Source organism: Schistocerca gregaria, chromosome 3 (assembly GCF_023897955.1).
Source record: "Schistocerca gregaria isolate iqSchGreg1 chromosome 3, iqSchGreg1.2, whole genome shotgun sequence".
Classification (NCBI taxonomy): domain Eukaryota; kingdom Metazoa; phylum Arthropoda; class Insecta; order Orthoptera; family Acrididae; genus Schistocerca; species Schistocerca gregaria.
In genome coordinates this window covers 715,363,738-715,375,762 of record NC_064922.1, presented here as the reverse complement: position 1 = coordinate 715,375,762, position 12,025 = coordinate 715,363,738, and the positions used below count along the sequence as shown (strand labels likewise).

At 39.0% G+C, this 12,025-nt stretch overlaps 1 protein-coding gene across 4 annotated transcripts in view; it reads right to left on the bottom strand.

Moving 5' to 3' along the window:
* The window catches only part of LOC126355184 (venom carboxylesterase-6-like), a 345,553-nt gene that overhangs the window by 254,146 nt on the left and 79,382 nt on the right, over positions 1-12,025 (bottom strand). The gene's annotated exons all lie outside the window — the stretch shown is intronic.

The window sequence follows — 12,025 nt, the reverse complement described above, 5'->3', positions numbered from 1 at the left end:
CATACATACATACATACTTTAATCCTTGTTCTATAGATCATAAATAAGACATTTCGTAATGATGTGGAATGTGTCACTTCAACATAAGTTTTCTTTACACAAAATAATTAATGGTTTTTATTTTTTAATTTTAATTTTTTAATTTTTTTAAAGTAACTACTTTAGATCCAAGAATTCATCTATTGAGTAGAAGGAGTTGTAATTCAGAAATTCTTTTAATTTCCTATTAAATGTTGGTTGACTATCTGTCAGACTCTTAATACTATTTGGCATATGAACAAATATTTTTGTGGCAACATAATTCACCCCTTTCAGTACCAAGGCGAGATTTAAACTAGAACAGTGAAGATCATCCTTTCTTCTAGTGTTGTAGCTATGCTCTTCGCTGTTATTTTTGAATTGGGATGGGTTATTAATAATAAATTTCTTAGCGAATATATACTGCGAAGCCACCGTGAATATCCCGAGTTCCTTAAATAAATATCTGCAAGGTGATCTTCGCTGGGCTCCAGCTATTATTCTGATTACAAGCTTTTGTGCAATGAATACTTTCTCTCTTAATGATGAATTGCCCCAAAATATGATGGCATATGAAAGTAGTGAATGAAAATAGGCATAGTAGGCTAATTTAATGATATGTTTATCACCAAAATTTGCAATAACCCTAATAGCATAAGTTGTTGAACCCAATTGTGTCTGCGGATCATCGATGTGTTTCTTCCAATTCAATTTATCATCACTGCACACACCCAAAAATTTTGAGTATTCTGCCTTAGAAACAAACTTCTGTTCATAGTCTATATTTATCAATAGTGTTATGTCATTTACTGTATAGAATTTTATAAACTGTGTCTCCTCAAAATTTTTTGAGAGTCGATTTCCAGAGAACCACTCAATTATTTTGTGAAAGATGTTATTTACTTCCCTCAGCTGATTCTTGCTTGTTGGGTGTGATTACTATAAATGTATCAACATTAAAAAGAGATAGCTTTGCATCTTCCTGAATATAGAGTGGCAACTCGTTACTCTATATCAAGAACAGTAAGGAACCCAAGACTTAACCATGTGGGACACTGTTCTTGATACCTCCCCAGTTAGAGGACTATGCTGAAGTTTGCAGACTACCTGTACCGTTAATTTCAACCTTTTGCATTCTTCCAGTTGAATATGAGTTAAACCATTTGTGCACCGTCCCACTCTTACCACAATACTTAAGCTTCTCCAGAAAAATTTCATGATTCACACAGTCAGACCCTTTGAGAGACCACAAAATATTCCAATGGGTGAAGTTTGGTTATTCAGTGCATTTTATATTTAATCAGAGAAAGCATATATAGCATTTTTGTTGAAAAGCCTTTCTGAAAACCCAACTGATATTTCGTTTGTACTTCATTTTTACAAATATGTGATGTTAATCCCGAGTACATTACTTTTTCAAAAATTTAGGATAAAGTTGTCAGAAATGAGACTGAGCAGTAGTTTTTAGCATCAGACCTATCCCATTTTTTATGCAATGGTTTAACCATAGCAATTTTTCAGTCTATCTGGAAAAATGCCCTGTTTCAGTGAGCTACTACATATGTGGCTGAGAATCCTACTTATTTGTTGGGGACAAGCTTTTAGTACACTGTTGGAAATACCTTCAATTCTATGTGAGCCTTTACTTTTGAGTGAATTTATTATTTTCCTAATTTCAGAAGGAGAGGTAAGGTGAATTTCAGTTTTATCAAATTGCATAGGTACTGCCTCTTCCATAGACTGCCTTGCATTTTCTAATTAATAGCTGGATCCTATTTCCTCTACACCAATTAAAAAATGATTTTAAAAATATTTTCTACTTCTGACTTCTTGTTAACAAACTTTTCCTTGAGTTTGATAGAAATACAGTTTTCCTGTACTCTCTGTTGTGCCATTTACTTTTAAAAATATTCTAAATTGTTTTAATTTTATTATCAGTTGCGCTAATCTGAGACATAATGCACATACCTCTGAACTCATCTACTCTTCTTAATACAGTGCAGTAGTTTCTACAATGTTTCACTGTTTCAGGATCATTACTCCTCCTAGCTATAAGATACATTTCCCTTTTCCCTTCACAAATATTTTTATCCATTTACTAAGCCATGGCCTTTTTGTGATTTCTTACAATAATATTTCACTGTTTTCTTAGGGAAACTGTTTTCAAATACACTCACAAAGGTATCATGAAACAGGCTAAATTTTAAATTAGCATCATGTTCTCTGTACACTTCATCCCAGTCTAACTATTGCAAGCTTTCCCTAAAATTTTTAATTGTTAAATCGTTAATTGGTCGTAATATTTTGGAGGACTGTTTTGCATTATTGTATGGAGCTATGTCATATACTGTAACTAGCTGTGCATCATGATAAGATAGACCATCCTTGACAGGAAAGGTTTTTATTTGATTAAATTTATCTTGGACTACGACAACATTAGCTATTAGTGTGCTTATTTCCAGTACAATACGAGTAGGAAAATCAATAATTGATGTCGACTCGAAAGAACCAAGTAATACTTCAAGGTCAAACATTCTATTGGACATATACACTGAAATCTCCACAAACAATAATTTGCTTTTCTCTGTCTACCAGATAGAAAAACAAATAATCGAAGTTTTTCAAAAATAGTTGAAAATTTCCCAATGGTGATCTACACACAGCTACAATTATAAATGTGTCATTATTTAGTTTAAGCTCACATACACATGCTTCTACATGTTGCTCTACACAAAATATTTTAGTTTCAACATTATTCATACTATGACAGATTTTAACATATATGGCATCGGTTACTGATCTTAGCTTAAAGAAGTACTCCTATGAGTTTCATTGCCCCCCTCTTACATATTTTGCAATCATCCCAACCAGTTTACCCATCCCTTTCCTATTGAGATGCAGGCCATGTCTTGTGAAGTCCCACCTACTAATACCATCAACAGGAACCAAACCTATGCCTGACAAAGTAGCCATCTGAAGCAGCTGATCTAGCACCATATTGACCCTCCTGACAGAGCTGTTCAATGGGGGCCGATCATACCACATGAAAACATGAACCGAGCCAACATTTGTATGGCTCGTTGCAGATGCTATTTCTACCCCGTCACACCCAATATTGTAGCCCTCATACCTGTCAATACTGTTTCCCGCTCCACCCACTACCACAACATGATCCTGCTTTGTAAAACTCTTGCACAATTATCCTACATCCTCTATCACTTGGGCTAAGACATGCACTAGGCTTGAAAATACTTGTGACCTGGTACCTGTCACGTAATTTTTTCCTACAACATCTGGCCCACACCTCTTTCATGCCTACTACCTAACAATAGAACTTACCTCCTACTTTCTACTTTCTTGCAACAGTTGGTTTCCTTGTGAAAGTCTGTTGATGGCTTACTGCTTGGGCCTCTTCCTTAGTTGACTGAGGTAGCAAGGCGAATTTGTTTGTGCCAATGATGAAACTGTCAGATACTGTTCTCTTTCGGCGTCGCTTGTTCCTTGCTATCAGTTCCCACCTGTCTTCCCCCTTCTCTCCCCATAACCTCATGAGCTTCTCCCTAGCACTATGCAGTTCAGCCTCATTGTCTCTAGTCCTCCCTTCCTGTTCCGCTATTTTCCTACACCTTGAACATAATCTGCATTACCATGGAAAAGCCCCATTTACTTCCCCAATTCCCATGCCACTACATTCACCCCAATGTAACCATCTTTCACAACAGCTGCTATATCGACGTCACCGTGTATAGTGCTACAGTTCATATCGTATTATAGTAGGATACACAGCTTTTCCTTCTGCCTGGGACCTCTGACTGTTTGAAAGACTGATGGCTGGTGGGGGGAGGGGGGAGGGTTGGTTCTGACAGGATAGTGTCTGACGCTTATCAGCAACGGGGTCCAGTTTCCGGCGGCGTGATAGGATGTGTCTGTCATGGCTAGGATGGCTCTGCCTGGCGTACCTGCTTTTGTAACAGTGGCTGTTTTTTGATTACACATATATTTTGCACATTTCTCCACCAATGATGGTGGGATGATGCGTGGGTGACTAGTGTAGTGTTGGGCAGACTTCTCGGGCCCTTTTGTTCGCGGTCAGGGGGTCGACAGCTGCGGCCGTGGCAAGGATTGTACTCTATCTTATAATCATGACTCATGGAGATATTGGTCACCTCTCTAGGTGCTTATTTTGCAGCGCTGCGCTTTTTCTCATAAACATAGTATTTGTTGATGGGAATGGGTAAACCTCAGAATTTTGCTATGATGTCATAAATTTACTATGATATCATAGTTCGCAACAATGTGCTCACTTTAACACACAAATTATGACTTCAAACGATCTAGAAATGTAGTGTTGGTTTAGCAGGGATTTATCTATCACAGTGTGTTATTTTCTATGTATATAGTGCCTTTGTTTGGAAATTGCTAAAACTGCAGCGCTTATAGTATTTACTGTAATTCATTAATATGTCGTGATACCGTTGTTTTTGCCAATAGTGGGAGCGTGTTCATTTCTCACACATACACGTTGACGTCGTAGCGGTACTGTTATTGTGATCCATTTACGCCCTTAAGGCAAATTGCATAAGGAATAATGATAACTGCAGGTTGAAATGGCACAAGGAGCGGCTATATGCTACGATTTAATCACGGCCTGCCCATTTGAAATGAAAATTTACTGTGTTTTTTTTTTATTTTACTTGTCATATTTCCTGTGTCCTATGTTTATCTTCCCATGAAAACGAGAGAATGAAAGTGTGATTGTTTTTGGGCTGCTGAAACTGTAGAACTAACCAAAGATGAGTAGCAGGCTGTGGTTTTGCATAGAGCAGCTATTAGATGAGGCTGTGCAAAGACAATAGCAGAGGTTTCACATGGCGTCAATAGCTTTACAGGGCGTCCAGGCGCTCAGCCAATGGTAGCCCTCGTCCTCGCAGTACTTCAAAAGGGGAGAACGTTGGTCACTGGGATCACCAACTTCGGCAGTGTGCAGAAGGAGGCCGCAGAGAGCAGATATGCCCGCGTTGGCGTCGGAGTATGGTAAGATAATGTGGTAAAGACATGTGTTACAGCATTGTATATCCCGGACAAAATATCACATTTAAAGTTAGTATAGACAAGGGAATGTTGACAGACGTAGTAATTGTAGTAATTTTTCCTCTAAAGATGATTGAATTTAAGAAGTTATGACCGTTAGCACGTGATACTGTCGATGAGAATAGTGCCCTGTCTGGTCGTCGATCGATTACTAAATGCTCTTCGCTTCACAGAGTAAGGAAAGTGCTTCGTTTTCAGGTATACGTTAATTAATTTGTGTAAATTTTACTGACGTTTTCTTTGTGTGTTCATGCTGAGAATCAGTCGAGACCCACAAGCCATTCAGTCTCAAGGTTTCCCGCACCTTTAACAGTCGCAAATTATTGGTAAATCCTTTAGAAGGCTAGTCGGAATTGTTTAGTGGGTTTTATTTCAACGTTTAGCGAGCCTCTCTGTGTGACTATGGAACAGCCAACAGTTTTACACTCCCGTGTGTAACACCCATTTTTACAAGTAATATTTCAATTAAGAGGTGGCAGAAGCCCCCTCTCATATTTCTATCTTACGCTGAGTAATTAGATTTTCCTCTCTAATTGCATGCAGTGAAAAGTTGCTATTCCTTCGCACGCGGACTTCCCACGCAGCCTCTCTCGTCACCTGGTTGGTCCGGTGACAGGCGGGCTCTGCTGATCTTGAGAGGGTTAAGCCGACGGGTGTGAGGGAGTCGAGTGAATGCTTTCCAGACGCTAACATTGTCATAATAGCGGCGGAGACACGCCCGCAGGGGCCTGAAGGAGCGGCTGGGCTAGAGGTTCCGTTACTTCACAGAAACTTAGCGAAAACACTTTCTGGAGGATTACCAGCGAGGCGTGGGAATATCTTGTGTACCCGGACAGTCTTGGCAGGCAAATTCCCGCATTTTCTGCAATATCGTAACTGTGATTGGCTTGCTCAGGGCATAGCTCCGTGACGTAGCAAAATCGGTGCAGAAATTAGCGCCAAGAATCTCCATTGGTGGAATGGTAGTGCCTCGGCAATAGAGTGAAACTTTCCGCCGGTTTTCGAGTTGCTGATTACAATGTTTAACCACGGCCACTGTCGTTGGGGAGGGAATATTCTGTGTTCGGTTTGTACGGGTGCTCTGGAGAGAGTTGGCTCTCGCCTTTCGATCGGAGTAGGTTACAAGACTGAGCTCTCGATGCTCTGGACAGCCTGCCTTCCGTTGGCTGTATAATATACATTTATTTAATTTTAACTGTTTGACAAAGTTGCTGAAGTTTCAACTTCAACGTAACTTTCTTAGTACAGTTGGAAATTGAGCGTTCTGCGTACAAGCTGCCTATGTTGTCTCTCTTGAGCAGTTTTGGCTAAAGTTGATTGTATCGGAGGTACTGTGTGACTTGGCTTGTTAAAATCAATCACTGTACCGTTAGTGATTGTGTGGCGAGCCTTCTTCGTCTCCCTCAGAGGCGTATTTGTATTGCTAGGAAGTCTTTAGTCTGGAACAACCAGAAACCACACCAGGATAATTTGTTTCGGGCTATACTCGCGACATTATCATCACCACGACGGGACGTCGAAGCAACCAGCCATCGCCTCCGGTATGCCAGATTGTGTCCTTGCAGTTAAGAAGACAGCTTGGTAATGTACGTCCTCAGTACCGGCAAAGCAGGCAATTTTGCTAGGTGATAAGCAGAGCTCAGCAGAGCGCGCGTGTTCGTCTTTTCTAACTTTGTTCCGTCTTTGGTGTTCATTGTCAGAGTTCTCACTACTGTATCAGCAATTAATGTTTGGTTGGCTGTGTGTTTGTCTTAAGATTTGAGTTGCACATATCACTTCGTCATAAATGTCACAATCTAGTTTAGGGGCAACTTCACCTTCACAGCATTTATTTGAGTATCCTATTTGAGCCAATTTGATGTATTGTAAATATTTCATGTGTTTTGTTTATTATTTTGACTTAAGTCATAATAAATCATGTTGTTATTTTGTACAGAACTTTCATTCTGTTAATCGGTAGAGCAACCCTTTCATTTCTTACAACGTTAATGAAACTTTCCTTTATTTAAAATCCTTGTCAAATTGAAATATTGCAGGTGCCAAACTCTTTTCTACTCCACTTGCAGGGTAGATTACAGTCAGTTCGCGTTTCTTCTTAATCCATGTGCAACAGCAAAAGTCGGAGTTAGAACAGGGGGGCTTAGAGCATCATTTATATCTGAACATTCTAGAAGAATTTAGTGTTAAATACACTGCTAGCCCCGGCACCTCGCACAATATACTTGTCCAAAAGTACAGTGACAATTATTGACTATACGGAAAAAAGGTAAATTGTAACAAACTGCGATGTGCATACATTTTATTCAATATCTAACGTCACCACAGATATTCGGATTTAGTTTATGACGTGTTCGATATGCCTGCCATCATTGGCTATGACGTGGCATGGACCAATAGCGAAATTCTGCATGACCTGCTGCAGTGCCGGAACATCGATACTCTCGATGATCTCCCGAATGGCCGGTTCCAGCCCAGCAATGGTTTTGGGGTTAGTGCTGTACACCTTGTCTTTAATATAGCCCCACAAAAAGGAATCGCATGTGTTCAGTTTAGATCAGGAGGATATGACAGCCATCGAGGCCCATGCCAGTGCCCCAGAACCAGATTACGGTCTTGAAAGTGCTCCTCCAGGACATAAAACACTCTTCTGCTTCGATGTGGTCGAGCTCCGTCTTGCATGAACCACATCTTGTCAAAATCAGGGCCACTTTGGATAATTGGAATGAAAACGTCTTATAAAACATTCAAGTGACGTTCGCTAATCGCTGTGCCGTCAAGGAATATCGAACCATTATTCCTTGGCTGGACGTTGCATACCACACAGTCACCCGTTAATGGTGAAATCTTCCCGTCTCCTCTATACCTCCCTTGTTAATGATAACCTTCCCTTTTACAATAACCTATGTAACCTTCCCTTAGGATTTCTATTTCTTGCTTAATAACAAATGAAATCTTCCCTTTGAAATTTATTCTCTTTCTCAATCTTCGCATAGAAATTTAATTGCTGCTTATTAAAAGTGATTTTCTGATTATTTCTACGAAACATAGAATGTGTCGTCGTCGTGGCCCTCAGTCGTTATCTGCAATAACCCAAAACTGTTCCTTACCATTTTTACTGTTACTGGATCGCCATCTGATTGCTACATCGAACTGCGACATGAATATACTTACTCTGGTTTACTATATTGTATTAACTGTGTGTGGGCTGCCACAATAAGTGGCTGTATTTATTACCAAAGCTGATGTTATTCTTTATTAGCAAATTATTAATTAATTTGACTGAAGTTACGGAATTCATAGTTACACTTTTACTTGACAACAATAAAATTTTTGCAAAGTTTTATGTTGATGGTTTTTGGGATGGATTGTAATCAGTAATGCTCCATTGCTCGCAAAAAATTAATTATATTTTGAAAACGCTTCAAATATTTACTGTTGGTAGTGAAATGATTTTACAAAGTTTCAAATGGGTCTTACTTTTTACAATAAGCTTACAACTAGCATTGCACAAACATACCTTCAGTAGTCTTGAGTTTCGCAAAGAAAATAATTCAATAATATTAGTACCTCTTATGATAATAGATAGTTGATGTCTCTATACATCCGTTTATAATCTCTTGTACATCATAGCTGGTGGCTGGCAGGCGCACCGTTTCTCTCAACCTCTCGCTTCAGACCTGTTACCGACTCACTTCACTTCTCGCTTACTACTCACCTGCTACGAACGCTTAAGTGCGGTCTCTCCTGCCAACAATGCTTTCTGGTGCAGACAATCCCTGCTACCATTACAAAATGTATCAATGCGCGGTCTTTCCCGCTCTTTTCTTAAAATGTATCCATACGTGGTCTCTCCCGCCCTTTTTAAAATTACATCAATTTGCTGTCTCTCTTGTCAACAATACTTTAGTGCAGGCATTCCCTGCTACCACAATTATTTCCAACATGAGAAATATTAATTATTCCTACTGAATCCTATTAATAAAATATAAACATCTTTCATAAATTGTGATTTTACAATAGACAGTAGAAATATACATGTCTTACAATGGTGAAGAGACTTCTCGATAGCGAAATGAGGATTCTCAGTCCCCCACATGTGCCAATTTTTCTTACTGACGAACAAATAAAATGAAAGTGGGCTTCATCGCTAAACCAAACAATGCATGCACATACTGAGTCTCATCATGCCTCGCGGCCAACCATGCAGTTTGAAATTCATAACTCGGACCTTTCAGAAGTTTTGACGATTTTATTTCATATAGTTCAATAATTGTCACCCTGCATTACCAGCAACAACTGACATTTGTGATATACATGAGATGAGGTAAATTGCAGCTATCATTTACCAATTTTTAGAGGTCTCTCTTCGTACTGCATTGTTGGCTACATGCTTCGCGCCAAGCTACGTTCTAGCCAGTGCTTGTGCCCCAGTAATTATAACTGAGTGCTCACATTCAGTGTTTTGACCATTGCTAAGGAAGGTAGTTCTCCTCTGAGAGTAATTTCGCAGGTAAAAGATGATTGATCTTTGTAGTTCCACTGTGATGAGTGGCAGTGCCACACATGATCTGCCACGTGTGACCAAGTAAATGTGTTCTTTGTGCAGAGGCATATCGTACACTTCTAGATCACTGAACAGGTGAATTATTATGAGTTGACTCTGCAATCTTTATTACACACGAAGTTGTAGTGGAATTCAGTTTGTTTGGATATGAATAAATTTTATATGTAACTTAGTTTCTATGTGAGTTAACTTTCAGTGTTGCTTGTAACATTTCACGTTAGAAGCCCACTAGGGAAAAGTTCACAGTACATTCAGTTTGATAAGACTTAACGTAGTGACAGATCGTATAGCCAAGTCGTAATTGAATACAAGCTACTAACACGAGATTCCCGTCAGCTCTGTGTCCTTTTCTTTATTTTATTTTATTTATTTATTTTTGCCTTTGAAGTATCCGAATTCGATTTCTTTTGCATGTGGGACAGTTTTCTGTAATGCTTGTGTCCATTCTAAGTTCAGTTTAACCACGATTTAAAGAGGTAAGAGGAAGAGAGAGAGTAGCTAGTCCGTATTTGCACGTTCTACTTAAATTTTCACTTATTTTTGCTAATAAGAACCAATGTAATCCTGTCTGATTATGAGCTACATTAGTTTTAGATCAAATAATCAGTAGTTGCTGATTTCATTCGTTAAGCCTTATCATTGTGTTTTGATTTTTATTTTGTCATACTAGTTAGAGAGTGTTTTGCATGTCACTGAATCGTGTGTGTTGTCGGCCGAGATTTATTTCGTTGCATGCATGCTCTCACTATTTAATAGTGTGACGCCCTTAATTTAATTATAGGAGACCAAGCAGATCCCGCTTGGGAACAATTACAGTAACTAAAATGGCGATTTCTATTTGTGTATTGAGCATAAAAGTAATTGTTACTGTGAGTTTCGTCTTTGGGAAATGAACACGGTCGGCATACCGAATTACCTTAGCACTGATCTTGTCACAGAAATGGGTCTCCATATTCTTTAGATATGTAAATCCCCAACGACTGATGTTATTTCATTCAAATTATTTAAATGAAAAGTAAATAAACTCAAATTAGAATGCAATCTAAACGTACGACCGAACAGAACAGGAAAATCGCGATTATTTACTCTTCGTCTGTGCTGACTGTTGACAGGATCAGGGCGAGTTATCAGTTGTGCAACAATTAACTATACTGAAATAATAAAAGCTGAATCATTTACATTCTTTCGCTTATTGAACTGTAAATAATGAGGTATACCCAATTGTCATTAACCATAGCAATCAGTAAGAGGTCACCAATGAGCAAAGAAGAAAGAACAGTAAGACTGCCACACAGTAAACTCATGTTTTTCCCAATGAATATAACTAAACTGCGTAACGAAATAGAGGGTATTGCTATTTAACAACTGGAAATTCGATGACGACCAATAAGAGCGTACGTTCGCAATAGCACACGCATTCTAGTAGAGTAGTGGTGGTTTAGCAATGATAAATAACACGAATACTTTTTGGCACAATCTACTGCACTGTGACTAGCTGAGGGTGTCATACGTTGACACAAAGTTGATGCAACACTGACGTGACATGAAGAAACTTTGATGCGAGGTCATGATGTACGCTTCACAATGTTGATGTGACGCTGTAAGCAGTGGCTCTCTATTCACATAAATATATAACATTTTGAGAAAACACAAAAAATGTGGAATAATACGTAAAATTTCGAAAAAATGAGAGTATATGCATATTTTCCTGGGTGTGGTCTCAGCTGATACCTCGAATGGCGAAAATCAAGCAAATTTAATTTGGTTACTAACAAATAGACTTGAAGTGATGTGGCTTAATATAATTACAATAATCCTTTATTCACGAACAGAAACATGCTTATCCTCTTCTCATTCTGCACAGTTCCAGAGTGGAGACAGCCCCGGAAGCGCTCCAGTTTAAAATATGAAAAGAAAAATCGCATTTGCGCAGGAGGGTTTGAGGGGAGGTGGAGAGGGGGAATGGGGGCACGTTTTCCCCTAGATGACGTTAAATGTAGCACATACACATTCAAGTGGTCTCTGCGGAGATGAGACTTGGTGGATGACCTAGATTGTAGCTCTCCGCAGTGATTAACCTGACACTGAAAACCCTTATCAGTGACATCGATCTTACACCCTCTTTATTTCGCAAACTCACTGATAACCTGTTGCCATCTGGGTTTTAGCCAATGTAAGTGACATACTGGGCCCTCTGATATTACGCTCGTGTCATCCGTTAGTCTGGTATGTGCTTACAGTTTTTTGAAATCTTATTCATTGTGGTCTTTTCCTTTTTTGAGATCTTCCATCCACAGCCACAGTTTCACAGATAGTGTAGGAGCACATAAGTGTGTAGAAGAATGCATGGTA